The following is a 16,371-nucleotide window of genomic DNA, read 5'->3' as shown; positions in this document are numbered from 1 at the left end:
GAGGTGGTGCGTCGCCTGAGGTATGAGAGTTAGCTCTCTTACGAGCTGCCCCCACAACTACTGAGTCTGGTGTTAGTTGTGTTGTAATATATATTGGATCTGTGGGAGGTGGCTTATATTCTTTCTCCACCCTTGGAATTATGGCTCTGCCTTTAACTGGATCCTGAAAAATTTGTTTTGAATGTCTTAGCATTCCTGGGAGCATGGGAAGGCATTGATACTGGCTATGGGTGGAGGATAGGGTGTTAAAGAGAAAGTCATCCTCAATTGGTTCCGAATGTAAGGAGACATTGTGAAACTCGGCTGCCCTTGCGACCACCTGTGTATAGGATGTACTGTCCTCAGGTGGTGACGGTTTTGTAGGATAAGAGTCTGGGCTATTGTCAGACACTGGAGCATCGTAGAGGTCCCATGCATCGGGATCATCCTGACTCATTGTGGTATGAGCTGGTGAGTGCATCAGTGGTGGAGTTGTTGCTGGTGATGCATGTATTGATGGTGGTGGAGACGGTGGTGGGGTTGTTTTCCTTGCCACCTTTGCTTGTGGTTGCTTGTCCTTTTGTTGAAAGGCAAGTTTCCTTTTTATTTTGATTGGGGGAAGAGTGGTTATCTTCCCTGTGTCCTCATGAATATGAAGCCGTCTTTGCGTGTAGTCAGGCTCTACAGCTTGAAGCTCCTCTCCAAATCTGTGTAATTGGGAGGTTAATCCTTGTTCCTCTGTACAGGAACTAGTTTTCGGCTCCGAGGCTGGCTGATTCGGAACCGAAACCTTTTCGGAAGTCTTTTTAGGCTCCGAAGAAACCTTCTTTGTTTTCGGCGTGGTGTCTCGGTGCCGAAATTCTTCGGTGCCGCTGTCTCTGTGCCGAAGTTTCTCGGAGCCGCTGTCTCGGCTCCGAGGTTGCTGTGTGGCGGTATCTCGACCGGAGTCGGATGACTTCGACACCAGCATGCCCTTTTTCGGTGCCTTGGATGGGTCACCTATTTTTCGGGTTAAGCCATGGCCTGTTGGCGGTGGCGTCCCCTGGGCTTTTGTAAACTTCTCGTGAGTCTTGATTTTCGACGTCTTACTCACGGTTTTGGTTGTTTCTTCGGCGTCGAGTTCTTCCGAATCCGACTCGTGGACGGAGAAAGCTTCTTCTTCCTCCTCGAAACGATCTTGACCTGTCGGCGTGGACGCCATTTGTAGTCTCCTGGCTCTTCGGTCTCTCAGCGTCTTCCTCGACCGGGGGACAAGCACAAGTTACAGACCAGATGGTGATCCGTATACAGATACTTGTGATGGCATTTTGGGCAGAAGCGGAATGGGGTCCGTTCCATGAGCCTTGAAGTCGCACGTGGCCGGGCCGACCAGGCCCCGACGGGGGATCGAAAAAACCCCGAAGGGCCACCGGAGCTCTTCAAAATTCGGTGTCGATTTGTTCTAACTAACCCGATACCGAACGCAAACAATACCGACGTTTTTTTCCGAGATTCTAACTAACTTTCCGACCCGAAACACGGAGCGAAAAGGAACACGTCCGAACCCGATGTCAGAAAAAAAACAATCTAACATGGAGTCGACGCCCATGCGCAATGGAATCAAAGTGGGAGGAGTCCCTCGGTCTCGTGACTCGAAAAGACTTCTTAGAAGAAAAACAACTTGTAACACTCCGAGCCCAACACCAGATGGCGGACTGTGCACAGCATGTGTATCTGCAGCTACACATGCCATCGAACATATATATATAACCTACTGGTGGTTGCCATTAGGTAGTTCTAGTTAGGACCTAGGGCCACATGTACAAACTTCAGGTTATGCGACTCGCGAAACCTGATGCACAACAGTGTCAATGACACTGTTTGTGAATCCAAATGGGGTCGTAAATGACCTACCTCATGAATATGAGTGCTAACTGCAATTGTTTTGCGACCGCATTTGCGGTCACAAAACAATCATACATGGGCCTGCAACTCGCAATTAGGAAGGGGACACCCCTTCCTAATGGCGACTCGCAAACCCTTTTTACGATTTGGTAAATAGATTACCGAATAGCAAAAATGGGTCTGTACATTCCAAATAGCATTTACCACGTCGCAAATGGCCCGATTCGCCGTTTGCGACGTGGAAAATGCTTTGTACATGTGGCTCCTAGTTTCGTAGGATAAGCATTTTTTGTTTTGCTAATAACTTGCAGTTGATTGACAAACCGCCATGAAATTTTCTAAACTAGTGTCCTGATCATTTCAGCTTCTGTCTGAAAACGTTTGGGGTGATACGCCAAGTGGGGGATGTGAAAAGGGTGTGGCCGAAAACGTGTTCCCCATGCAGTTTCCCATAAGGATTTTAGACACTACTACAGCCCAAACAGCTGAACGGAATTACACCAAATTTGGCAGCAAGCTAGATCTTGGTCCAGAAAGATCTCTTGTTGTGATTTGCTGTAAATCTATTCAGTAGTTTTGGAGATATTAAAGAAAAAAGACATTGGTACTCTAGGCACGCAGATCCGACAGATCTCATGCTGAGATGTCATTGTCTGTTAACTCTTCAACCATAATGCAGAACTTATACTCTAAAATTTTCTGAGGATTTACAACACATAGAACTTCTGCTTCTCTGCCATGAAGGCCCTCTTTACAAGTAGTGTGGAGTTTGGTACAGGGATACAGAAGGGTCAGAAAAGGATATGGTATTGATGGGTCCAAGCATTATTTACCACAATTCCAGCCTGCATTTGTGCATCAAATTATAGTGATTATGTGTTTTCCCCAGAATCTGAATATCTGCTTAGACTCAAAACATCAACCAACAGAGTTATCTTGCCATTATTATTATTATTATCCTCTGAAAAATGCTGGGCCCACAAAAATGTCTGCAGGCTGCCCTTGTCTCGCCTCAGCCTGTCATGAAAATGGTGTCTCGCCTCCACCCTTCCCCCTGAACTTGGAGCATGGTGTGCTAGCACCGGTTGCACTGGCCTAAGCCCAGCACTGCAGACAGCCCTGTGTTATTAGGTCTAGAATTATCAGGTACAGTGTCTCCAGGCATGGTAATTTTGGGCCCACACAGACTCACAATTTTGAGCTACTGAATTTCAAGCAGAGTTATCTCTCTGGGTGAAATGTCACAACTCATAATGATGGCCTACGTAGATATGTTTGTAAATGACCTTAGCGTTAATCATATGAGAGTGGTCAGATATGACCATTGAAACCTGTTCATAATCGGTTCTAATTTTTCTATGTGTGTGTACATTGTACTCACTTATTAGTTACCATCTATTTTGGTTAGTCATCGTAGTCTTGGAAAAGATGTATTTTAACTGAGGGCTGGGAGAGGCGGTGAAAAACCAGAAATTGTCCTACCTCCATCGTTTCCCAGGTTCTCCTCAGTCTGCTGCTTGCTGCAGTATGCTGGTTGAGTGTCAAACTCCTGGGAAGCGAGGTATAGCCTTAGCATTTACATTACCTTTATGCATCCTCAATGGTTCACCATTGGTTGGTTGGTGCATGGATTGGCCATGTTCCTTCTAGACACCTGACCCTTTAAGTTGTCTTGTAGAGGAATGTAGACTTTGTCATTATTTTTGTACTCTTTCATCCTTCTCTGTTAATATTATCTGGTATTTTCTTTAGATGTTTCAATGGAAAGATATGTGGTATCCAGCTTGAATTTGAAGAGCTGAATTTTTACAGCAAGCAGACAACAGGTTCAACCTCCCGAATAATGAAGCGCTATTCTACCTAGGCTGGCATACACATGTGGATGCTTGCACTATGCCCTCCCTTGAGGTACACTTTTGGCCGCAAGGTTGCTAGTTATGCATTATTAAGCTAGTGTTAGCAATTGAGGTGATTACTTTCCACTTCAAGACTACATTCAGTATTTCAGATTGTGTTTTCAAACTACAAGCCTGAACTGGGAATCCGAAGTCATTCATGACAATAGGGAGGCATGTAAGAATTTGGGTGTATAATATGATACATCTGTGGGGCCTTATCATGGAATACACTTGCAAAAACTGTCTTGGGTGCAGTCAGGCTTGTTAGTATCACCTTTAGCTCAACGCTGAGTAGCTGTGGCTTCAAGCTGCATGGCCTAGCAAAGGAACTTAGAGAAAAGCATTTAAATCAAATCAAATCAAATCATTAACATTTATAAAGCGCGCTACTCACCCGTGCGGGTCTCAAGGCGCTAGGGGAAAAAGGGGGGGGTTATCGCTGTTCGAACAGCCAGGTCTTTAGGAGTCTCCGGAAAGCGGAATGGTCCTGGGTGGTCCTGAGGCTGGTGGGGAGGGAGTTCCATGTCTTGGCCGCCAGGAAGGAGAAAGATCTCCCACCCGCCGTGGAGCGGCGGATGCGAGGGACAGCAGCGAGTGCGAGGCCAGAGGAGCGGAGGAGGCGGGTGGGGACGTAGAAGCTGAGGCGTCTTTTGAGGTATTCCGGTCCCTTGTCGTAGAGGGCTTTGTGTGCGTGGGTGAGAAGTCGGAAGGTGATCCTTTTGCTGACAGGGAGCCAATGCAGGTGTCTCAGGTGTGCGGAGATGTGGCTGCTGCGGGGTATGTCGAGGATGAGGCGGGCCGAGGCGTTTTGAATGCGTTGCAGGCGATTTTGGAGTTTGGCTGTGGTCCCGGCATAGAGGGTGTTGCCGTAGTCCAGGCGGCTCGTGACGAGGGCGTGGGTCACGGTTTTTCTGGTGTCGGCGGGGATCCAGCGGAAGATCTTGCGGAGCATGCGGAGGGTGAGGAAGCAGGCGGAGGACACGGCGTTGACTTGCTTGGTCATGGTGAGAAGAGGGTCCAAGATGAAGCCGGGGTTGCGGGCGTGGTCTGTGGGGGTCGGTGCGGTGCCGAGGGCCGTGGGCCACCAGGAGTCGTCCCAGGCGGACGGGGTGTTGCCGAGGATGAGGACTTCCGTTTTTTCAGAGTTCAGCTTTAGGTGGCTGAGCCTCATCCAATCTGCGACGTCCTTCATACCCTCTTGTAGGTTGGTCTTGGCGCTGGCGGGGTCCTTGGTGAGGGAGAGTATAAGTTGGGTGTCGTCGGCGTAGGAGGTGATGATGATGTCGTGCTTGCGTACGATGTTGGCGAGGGGGCTCATGTAGACATTGAAGAGTGTCGGGCTGAGTGATGAGCCTTGGGGTACGCCGCAGATGATCTCGGTGGGTTCTGAGCGAAATGGAGGGAGGTAAACTCTTTGGGAACGGTTTGAGAGGAAGGAGGCGATCCAGTCCAGGGCCTGGCCTTGGATCCCGGTGGAGCGGAGGCGGGTGATTAGGGTGCGGTGACAGACGGTGTCAAAGGCAGCCGAGAGGTCGAGCAGAATGAGGGCGACTGTTTCACCGTTGTCCATCAGGGTTCTGATGTTGTCAGTGACTGAGATGAGGGCGGTTTCAGTGCTGTGGTTGGTTCGGAATCCGGTTTGTGAGTGGTCGAGCAGGTTGATGTCTTCCAGGAAGGTGGTCAGCTGTTTGTTGACGGTCTTCTCTATTACTTTGGCTGGGAAAGGCAGAAGAGAGATGGGGCGGAAGTTTTTTAGGTCGCTCGGGTCAGCCGTAGGTTTCTTTAGTAGGGCGTTGACTTCGGCGTGTTTCCAGCATTCGGGGAAGGTAGCAGAAGAAAAAGAAGAGTTGATGACGGTCTGGAGGTGCGGGGCGATGATGTCGTCGGCTTTGTTAAAGATGAAGTGCGGGCAGGGGTCCGAAGGGGCGCCGGAGTGGATAGAGTTCATGATGGATTTGGTTTCTTCCGTGTTGATGTGGGACCAGTTGTTGAGGGTGATGGCCGTGGATGCCGGTTCGGTGGTGTATGGTTGGGTCTGGTGTCCGAAGCTGTCGTGGAGGTCGCTAAACAGTACCAAACAACAAAATAAAAAAGTCACACAACATGAAAGAATCAGGACCCTATGTTATAAAAAATGGAATATATTTTTATTAAATTTTAGAGACATTGATTCACAAAATGCACTGGATGGTTACGGAGATACAGATTTGGGAAAATATTGGTGGTCATTCCAACCCTGGCGGTCCATGACCGCCGGGTTGGAGGACCGCGGGAGCACCGCCGACAGGCCGGCGGTGCTCCAATGGGCATTCCGACCGCGGCGGTAAAGCCGCGGTCGGACTGGCAACACTGGCGGTCTCCTGCCAGTGTACCGCCGCCCATTGGAATCCTCCAAGGCGGCGCAGCTAGCTGCGCCGCCGAGGGGATTCCGACCCCCCCTACCGCCATCCAGTTCCCGGCGGTCCGCCCGCCGGGAACCGGATGGCGGTAGGGGGGGTCGCGGGGCCCCTGGGGGCCCCTGCAGTGCCCATGCCACTGGCATGGGCACTGCAGGGGCCCCCGTAAGAGGGCCCCTAAATGTATTTCACTGTCTGCTTCGCAGACAGTGAAATACGCGACGGGTGCAACTGCACCCGTCGCACAGCTTCCCCTCCGCCGGCTCGATTCCGAGCCGGCTTCATCGTGGAAGCCTCTTTCCCGCTGGGCTGGCGGGCGGCCTGAAGGCGGCCGCCCGCCAGCCCAGCGGGAATGTCAGAATTACCGCCGCGGTCTTTCGACCGCGGAACGGTAACCTGGCGGCGGGACTTTGGCGGGCGGCAGAATGAGGGCCATTATCACTTGTAAAGGCAACTACAATAAAGCTTTGGTTAACAAAAGGTTTGTAAACTTTTGAAAAGTTTGAAATAGTTAGTTTGGCTACTCCAGCACCGGCCTGGGTGACCAAATCCGACAGGATGGAGGTCTAGGGGGCCAGAAACGATTCTTTGGACAATTACCTGTCCACCAGAGCGTTTTTCAAACAAGTTCTAAACTTTACAGGCTGACCACCAAAGACTTTAATGGAGTGATCCTGAGCTGGAGATGCAGGTGAAAAGATGCTCAAGGATGCTCGGTTGAGGTGCGGTTGATCGGGTGCCTTTGTGGTTATTTATTAGTTCACGGGTGAAGTGGAGCGACTTTGGCCACAAAGTTCAGGGTCCCTCGAAGTCCTGTACATTGAGGTAGGTGGCCAGCTGGTCTCTGTTTGGAGCAAAATCGTTAGGTGGAGGCTAGTGTCCTTTGTGGCAACGAATCCAGACTCTGATAGCACTACCAAGTCCAGGAGACAGGGGTGAAACCTTTGGCAATCTCGGATTTGTTCTTTGTGGTGCCTGCCGACTAGTAGCAGCAAAATGTCTGTGGTGGCTACCAGCTTGTTGATCTGGGTTTCTTTAGACCTTTTGCCCCTAGAGCTGGTTCCAAGGGATCAAGTAACTGATCCTTGGAGTCACTGCTTTGATCTGGGGCCAGGAATCCACTTTTACCTAAGCCAGAAGCCACAGACAGTCCTACCTTACCTAGCCTAGAGTGCATCAGATGCAGTCCTGCTGAGGCTGCAGCCTCTATTTGTGCAGGTTCAAAAGCAGCTTGGCAGTCCTTCTTTCGTCCTTTCTCCAAATCCAACATGATCTGAGGGGCACGGTTCCAGGGGTGCCATATTTATCAACTCTCAAGATGTCGGGAACCCTCTTCACTAGGTAGCAGCTTGGCAGCCCACCCTTGCGGTGTGGCTATCTGATTGCTACATGCCCAAGGGAAAATGGGTTTGGGCACAGGGTTTTCCTCTCTGTCCCGCTCTCCAACTTGCCTACAGTTCCCAACATTCTGACTTTTGTGGACCCCACCTTATCATTATTGGAATCTGGGGACCCCCAGCTGAGTCATTACTCGAAGCCGGGGACCCCAGCCTAACATTGCTGATAATTTGAAGTGCAAAACAACACACAAAAAAATACAGAAACAAGCATTCATCAAACACATACACAAACGATAAGACATTTTATTTAATTTGCAAAGACATTTAAATAAAAATAAAAAAATTAATTGGGAGGTTAGAGCTTCTCTAAATTCAATTGAAGCCACACATCGTCCACACTATATTCTGTTTGATACACCTCCACTGCTCCTACAAATCAATCTGAGGACACTAATTTAATGTTTAGCTTCCAATTTCAAATTCATTGACATTTATAGTACATTTTAAAATGTTCAATTGCACATTTAGTCACTTTACTTTATTCATCTGTTAATATTATTCAATTTTCTAAGCAGGCGCGAACCCCCTGAGGAGGCTTCACAGACCCTCAGGGGTAATAAAAGGGAGCCTGCCCAAGGAGGCTTGTCACCATTTGTACAAAAAAGGCAGCTATCTCTTTGAAGATTGCCTTTTGGGCTAGCACCCTGAGTAGCCATCCTGGGAGAGGAGGTCACACTTCACTCTGCAGCAAGTGCCTTTGTTGTTATGCCTGGGAGTTGTACACACGTCTCCCAAGGTAGGCAGAAAGCTGTCTGTGTGCCAGAGCCAGTGTGAAGCTACTGGACCAACTGGGGCACAGAGTGACAACTTTCTAAAAGTTGCAGAACTTTAATTGTGACATTAAGTTCAACCAGGGCATCAGATCCGAGTTTAATGCCACAATTATTTTGATACCTTACAGTATCCCTTTAGGTAACCCCACCCACTTTGGGGGTCACCAGGGTGCGTCCCATGCAGAGATTTTGTTTCCAAAAATCAGTACCTCTGTCTTGTTTGTGTTAAGCGTCGGGCAGTTGACCTTCATCCACTTGGCAACATCTTTCATGCAGCTGTAGAGGTTTGGTCTTGTGGTATCTTTGGAAAGGGAGAGAATGAGATGTGTGTCGTTGGCATAAGACATGATGTTGACTCCGTGGGTTTTGACAATGCTGGTCAGAGGTGTCATATAAGTGTTGAAGAGGGTGGAGCTGAGCGAGGACCCTTTGGGTACTCCTCAGATGATTTCCTTGGGTTCAGAGGTGAAGGGGGAAAGGCATACTTTTTGCATTCTTCCAGAGAGGAAAGAGACGATTCAACTGAGTGTGGATCCTTGGATGCCTATGTTATGCAGTACTGTGATGAGTGTGTGTTGGGAGACAGTATTGAAGCCTTTTGAGAGGTCTAGGAGGATCAGAGCTGCCGGCTCTCCTCAGTCAAGTAGAGCTCAGATGTCATTGCTAGCTGCAATGAGGGTCGTCTCAATGCTGTGGGTGCTGCAGAATACGATTGGGAGGAGTGGAGTAGAAGGTTCCATTCCAGACGTGAGGAGAGTTGTTGGTTGATGGCTTTTTCTAATACTTTGGCTGGGAATGGGGGCAGGGAGATCAGTCGGTCTGTCAATGGTTTCTTTGGTAGGGCGTTGACTTCTGCTAGTTTCCGGTTCTCAGGGAAGGTGGCTCTGGCAATTGAGATATTGAACAAGGTGGTGAGTATGTGGCTGATTCTGGCTTCCCCTAGGTTGAAGATGTGGTGAGGATATGAGTTAGTTGGGGCCACTGAGTGTACCGGGTTCATGATGGAGGTGGTATCCTGTGGGGTGCGGTGGCTACATGTGGTTAGTCGGATGCCTGTGGTGGTAACGGGGTCGTTGTGTTGCTTGAAGAAGTTGGTGGCCTCGGGCTGGGGTATGAAGTTTCAGTAACTGTTGGGGGTCTGTTTGTGGAAGAGGTTTGAAAGGTTGTTGCAGAATTCCTGTGAGGGGGTAATGTTGTTTATTGCAGCTGAGTGGGTTGGAGAATTCTTTGACAAGGTTGAAGAGCTCTTTGCTGTTACTGAAACTTGATTTGATGCATGAGGCTAATGCCTTTTTCTGCGATTCTCTCAAATGTCTGTGGAAAAGGATGAGGGCTGTCTTGAAGGTAGTCTTGTTGGTCGTGTCCTTGCTAGTGCACCATCTCCGTTCCAGTTGTTTACAGTGTCATTTAGCAGTTCAGAGGTTTTCAGTGTGCCAGTTAGCCTGCTTGGTGAACCTTCTGTGGGTGATCAAATCAAAAATATTTTCCACATGTGCCTGTTGCACATTTAGACTAAAGCAGTACAGGTCTGCAACAGCAGCCCTGGTGCTATATTTTTAAAATGTCCATGTGGGTGGTGAAAATCCTAACTGTAATCTACATATGACATTTGACTTTTAGGTTACTTCAGAAGTTTCTTTTGGGTTCAGTCGATTTACTCTCCATGTTTAAGTGGCTAGAACCCATGTACGGAGAAGTGTTTAGTGGCCTCTCAGGGCCCAGAGGCAAAATATACCAGCGAGTTGGTTAAACAAATGAGAGAAACATGCAAAAAGATGCACTTTCCTACAGCCTTGAAGGCTGTTGGATTAAGCTTGCCTACCTTCTTAATCGGGAATTTGACAGCAAAGTATAGAGGGTGTGACTGAGTAAGATATAGGATCATAGTTGCATATTCAGGTGATTTTGTAGTTCCGTATTATCAGTAGTGGAAGAGTTAAACAAGACGGAATATGGGAAAATCTATGTGTGATGGCTTGGAGACAGTGAGAGGTTCAGGATTGTAGGTTTAAGGTGAGGCTGATATGTGCATTGTCAGCAAAAAGGTGAGATAATATGCCACAGGCCTTCCATACAACCTTTGGGGATACTTACTGTGAAGCATGTCAAATGTGAAGAACACATGGAAATAGAGAAACAGATTTCGTTGGAGCTGTCACTTTCTGCCGCAGAGGCAGAAACTGCAAAACAGGCAATTGCAAGCAGGTGCATTGGTTATTTTTTGTATTTTTATTGCAGGTATATTTGTCAAACATTAAAAGAAGAAAAAAGAAAGCATGCCACTGCCTAAACATTGCGGCCATCAGCTTGCAATGAAAATGAGTGTTGGAGATGACAGCCTTAAGGTAGTCTCCCCCCAACTTTTTGCTTACCTCCTTCACTTTTCTGACGTTGTTTATGTTGGTACTAGGACTCAATGCACTTTACCACTGCTAACCAGTGCTAAAGGGATTGTGCTCTCTCCCCTAAACATGGTAACATTGGTTTATCTCCACTTGGCATATTTAATTTACTTATAAGTCTCTATTAAAGGGCACTACATGTGCCCAGGGAATGTAAATTAAAATACTACTTGTGTGCCTGCAGCACTGTTTGTGCCACACATTTAAGTAGCCCTTTAACCATGTCTCAGGATTGCCACTGCAGAGCCTGTGTGTGCAGTTTTATACTGCCATGTCGACCTGGCAAGGTAACCCCTATTACCAGGCCCAAGCCATCCCTTTTTATACATATCAGTCACCTTTAATGTGTGCCGTGGACAACCCAAAGGACAGGGTGCAATGTATTTTAAGGGCAAGGCGTGCGCTTTTTAGTTTTTCACGTCCTGTTAGTGAAAACTCCCAAAGTCGTTATTCGTTATTCACTACAGCAAGGCTTATCTCTGCCATTGGATAACATTGGGATTATATTTTTACATTTTATAAGTGTCACTTTTAATTGGGAAGAGAACCTGTTTCGGATCATGTGTCAAGGGTGGGTGTCAGCTGGGTTTTGTGTATTCCCTCTAGACAGCCACACACAATGTAAGTTTAGGTGGGACATGTTGAGCCATCCTGGGAGAATGGGAGAGAGGATCTGGGCACAGCCTCACTTACACCTGAATGGGCTGTGTCCTGTCCACACACAAAGAGCTGCATAACCCTCTGTAGTGAGTCTGGAGCAAGTGCAGGAAAGGCAGGACCTCTGTGCACTTCAAAGGCCTGTCTTTGAAGTCTCTTTCACTTCAAAGGCCCAACTGGGTATAAGTACTAGACATCTGACACCACCAACTCAGTAACTCAGTACACTTCTAGACCTCAAATCAAATCAAGGTTTATAGAGCGCAACTACTCACCTGTAAGGGTCGCAAGTAGCTAAGAGGGTTTGTCCTCTGAGCTTCAGATTAAGAGCCAGATTTTGAGGTCCTTCCTAATTCGAGGGACTGATGGTGACTCCCTAAGGTGCAGGGGCATGGTGCTCCTGCTCTTTGCCGTGAGGTAGGCAAAGGATCTTTCACCAGCCGAGGTCTTCCATATGCGGGGTGCAGTGGCTAGTGTTTGTTGAGTTGAGTGGAGAGATCTGGTAGGGGAGTAGAAGGTGATGCAGTGGTTGAGGTAGGCGGGTCCTAGGTCGTGGAGGGCCTTGTAAGCATGGATGAGGAGCTTGAAGTTAATTCTCTTCTCGATAGGAAGCCAGTGGAGGTCTCTTAGGTGATTGGAGATATGTTTGTGGCAGGGAATGTCCAGGATGAGTCTGGTGGAGGCATTTTGTTTTTTTGCTGTAGTTTCTTCAGGTTCTTCTGGGTGGTACCAGCATAGAGGGTGTTTCCATAGTGAAATCTGCTGGTAACCAGGGCATGGGTTAAGGTTTTGTAGGAGTCCTCTGGGATCCACTTGTAGAAGTCAGTGTGTGTGAAAGCAGGATGATGCAACTGAGTTGACTTGGTGGGTCATGGTGAGCGATGAGTCCAGGAAGAAGCCGAGGTTGCGTACGTATTTGGTTGGGGTGGAGGGATGCTGAGGGTCGATGGCCACCAGGAGTCATCCCACGCTGATGTGGATTGTTCCAGGATGAGGATATCTTGGTCTTGTCGGAGATGAGCTTGAGGCAGCTCTCCTTCATCCAGAAGGTGATAGCTTTCATCCCTCTGTGGACATTCCTCTTGGCAGTAGCGGGGTTTTCAGTCAGTGAGATGATCAGCTGGGTATCATCGGCGTAGGAGAAGATGTTCAGCCCGTGGTTCCTAAAGATGGATGTGAGTGGGGTCATGTAGATGTTGAATACTCTGTGAATACCTGTGAATACACTGCCAGGAAGAAGGACTTTTGTGCTGCTGAAGGACTACAACTTTGCCGGACCCTGCCTTGCTGTGATGCCCTGCTGCCTGTTGCTCCCCTGACTGGGTGAAGAGGACTGGACCTGCTTCTCTTGGATCCAGAGTGACTCCAAGTGCTAGCTAGCTAGCTGGCTTCCTGATCTGAACTCTCAGAGTCATAAAATACTTCGAACCACCCTTTTCCTGTATCTGAAATCTGCCATCTTTTGCTCCCTGCGAAGTAGTGCCTTCCCAGTGATTGACCCTTGAAAGTTGTCCTACGGTGTTTGAGCTTTGGTAGCAGATCAACGCATTGCTGCTGCTGCGTGGAATAGAACCAGCACATCGTCTTCAAAACTGCCCTTGTGATGCTTTTCCAGTGCAAGGTCCTTGCATCCCCGTCAACAGCAGCCTTGAAGACGGGGCAGAATCTCTGCATTGCAGCCTCTGCGCTCATCAGAACTGAACATCACCTCGACTATACAACGCATCCTCAACATTGGTCTTCTCTCTGCAAACTCTGGCTCCTGTGTCCTTGATGTTGATGTAGCAGGAACTCACACCCTAACTATGCCGCATCTCAGAACTGACGCATCGCTGTTGCTGGGTGGATAAAATTGACGTATCACCTCTACCGCACGGTTCCAAGCTGACACAAAGCTCCGCAACCAGGATTTAAGGTACTTTGGTTCAGCGGGCCCAACTGAGTCCTTGTACCAGGCCCACGCTCCATCATGGTTGGTCTGAACTGTTTTCCAGTCAAGCCTGACCGGATAGCCCCGGTTGGCGCTTCTTGCTTCTAAGCATTATTTTACAGTTTAACCATTAAAAATTCATAACTCAAGTTCCACTTAATAGATTTTTGTTGTTTTATTTACTAAGTTCTATTTTTCTAATCTGGTGTGGGATCTTTTTGTGCAGTGTTTTCACTGTTTAACTGTTAGAAGTGTTGCACAAATACTTTACACATTGCCTCTAAGTTAAGCCTGGCTGCTCTGTGCCAAGCTAGCAGATGGTGAGCGCAGGTTAATTTAGGGTTTGCCTGATACTTACCCTGAGTAGGATTGTGGTTGCTACCTGACCAGGGCTCAGACTCCAGTCAACAAACAACACAATTTCTAACAATGAGTATTAGGGTCTGATTTAGAGTTTGGTGGTCTGGTTACCCCGTCACAAATGTGACAGACATCCCGTCCGCCATATTACTATTCCATTATATCCTATGGACATTGTAATACAACAGACAGGCTATCTGTCAAGTTTGGGATGGAGTACCCACCCGCAAAACTCTAAATCAGGCAGATGTAGTTCGAACATTTATTGAAACTCTTATTAGTTTTAATGTACATCACAAGGAAACATGGTTGTTATAGTTGCTAAGAAAACGGATTTGCTATTTTTAAATCAGTGTAACTGGAACACTTTGTTTAAAAAGAAAGGACGACTAAAACAAAACACAGAAAAGAAAAAAAAAATATAAAGAACTATGGCTGTGACAACCTTATTACTGGTGATAACTGATTCAAACAAATACATCACACAAACAATGGACACTGATAACCTTTTTTCCTAGATTTTCGCCCAACTCTTTTATGACATAAATACACAAATATTTACTGAAAATTTAAATTCAACTATCCATGAAACGATACTTTGAGCGCTATCAGTCCTCTGCCTCTACATCTGTTGTGCAAGATCGGGCTCAACAAGCACTTTCAGTAGGATGGAGTTTACAGCGCTTCTTTGACGACACCAACACCATAACATACCGCACTTACCACTCACTAGCAACTGTTGTAAAACGTTTTAGGCTAATTTAAGAGAATGTTTAAATTAGCTAAAAAAAATCTCACGCCAGAGTCTGGTATATTTCACACTTATCTTGTTATGTTAGATGATTCGAAATAGACGTGCGCTTTCAGTTTTTCTCCTACCTTATTGGGAGAATGTGTTAGTGTGATGAAAGTGACAGATGGTTGTAAGCAAGAAGCTAATGCAGCAGCCGCGTGCTCCCTACTGTAGACGTGCATACGGAAGGGACAGAATGTTCTAATCAGTGACGTTCTGTCCCTGGAAAGAACCAGCTTTTCATTCAATGACTTTGGCTATTCAAAAGTATTTGTTAAAGTACGCTGGTACATTCGCTTTCACAAAATATGTACATCAGTGTTGATAATAGGTCTCTTTAGAGGTACAGTAAGAAGATTACTTTACAATTCTTTCAATCAAGGCTATAAGTGGGGGTGATTCCTCCTGTTTTAAACCTGGGAGTACTTAGCAAGCATTGGCAGTGCCAATAGGTCTTGCCTATGCAAGAGAATCGGCTTTGCCAATATGTTTTAGCCAAATTGCACATGAGCGTGGCTGCTGTTCAGCATGGCTAAAGGTTTGTGGAGTAGAGGAGAGTGGCGTGGAGTGGAGTAGAGTGGCACAGAGTCACGTGTCATACAGTGTTGCAGAGTGGAGTGGTGTAGAGTGGTGTGTCATGGATTAGAGTGGAGTGTTGAGGAGTAGAATACAGTGGAGTAGAGTGACGTGGTATAAAGTAGACTGGTGTAAAATGTAGTGATGTATAGAGGCGTGGAGTGGAGGGCATAGAGTGGGGTTGAGTGGAGTGGAATGTCAGAGTAGAGGGGCGTAGAGAGGGGTGTTGAGAAGCTAAGCATGGACTGGAGTAAAGTGTTGTGGAGTAAAGTGCAGTAAAGTGGAATAGCATAGAGTGGTAGAGTGGAGTAGCAGGGAGAGGCGTAGAGTGGAGTAGAGTGGTGTAGAGTTGAGTGGCGTGGAGTGAGATAGAGTGGAGTAGAGTGTCATTGAGTGGAGTGGCATAGAGTGGCATGGCATAGTGGAGTGCCATGGGGTGTTGTGGGGGATTGTATAGTGCTGTGGAGTGGCACACAATAGAGTAGAGGGGTGTAGAGTGGAATGGCTTACAGTGGAGCAAAATGTCAGAAGTAAACAGAGTGGAGTGACGTAGACTGGTGTGGAATAGAATGTTGTGTCATACAGCAGAGGGGTGTAGAATGGAGGGGCACAGAGTGGAGACGCATAGAGTGGAGTGACAGAGTGAATTGGCGTAGAGTGGTATAGAGTGGAGTAGAGTGGCATAGAGGGAATTAGAATGTCAGATTGAGTGACTTAGAGTGGAGGGGCGTAGAGTGGCGTAGCAGAGAGCAGAGTGAAGTGTCATAGAGTAGAACAGAGTGGAGTGCCGTATAGCAGAGAACAGTGGAGTAAAGTGTAACAGAGTGAAGTGGCATGGCATGGAGTGGTGTGGAATGTCATAAAGTGAGAGTTGTAGGGTGGAGTGGCATAGAGTGAAGTGACGTAGAGTGATGTGGAGTGTCATAGAGTGGAGTGGTGCAGAGTGTAGACTGTCTTAGAGTGAAACAGAGTATTGTGGAAGGTCATAAAGTAGATTGGCATTGATTAGAGTGGCCTACAGTGAAGTGACGTAGAGTGTTGCAGAGTGGAGTGGGGTAGAGTGGAGTAGAGTGTCATAGAGTGGAATGAAGTAGAGTGTCAAAGAATGGAGGTTCATGAGTGGAGTGTCACAGAGTGTCATAGAGTGGCTTAGACTGAAGTGGTACAGAGTGGCATGAGTTGAATGGAGAGGTCATAGAGTGGAGGGGCATAGAGTGGCATAGCATAGAGTCGAGTGAAGTGTTGTAGAGAGGAGTAGAGTGGACTGGCCTAGTATATACCTATCCTCACTTTGGATCAGCAAGCGGTGACAGTCTCTGTCAT

General features: G+C 47.5%; 1 protein-coding gene across 1 annotated transcript in view; it reads right to left on the bottom strand.

Moving 5' to 3' along the window:
- The window catches only part of KLHL2 (kelch like family member 2), a 382,747-nt gene that overhangs the window by 175,938 nt on the left and 190,438 nt on the right, over nt 1-16,371 (bottom strand). The gene's annotated exons all lie outside the window — the stretch shown is intronic.

The sequence above is a fragment of the Pleurodeles waltl genome, chromosome 1_2 (genome assembly GCF_031143425.1).
Source record: "Pleurodeles waltl isolate 20211129_DDA chromosome 1_2, aPleWal1.hap1.20221129, whole genome shotgun sequence".
NCBI classification, from domain to species: Eukaryota; Metazoa; Chordata; class Amphibia; order Caudata; family Salamandridae; genus Pleurodeles; species Pleurodeles waltl.
The sequence above is the reverse complement of the archived record's forward strand: the minus strand, read 5'-3'. Positions and strand labels throughout refer to the sequence as shown.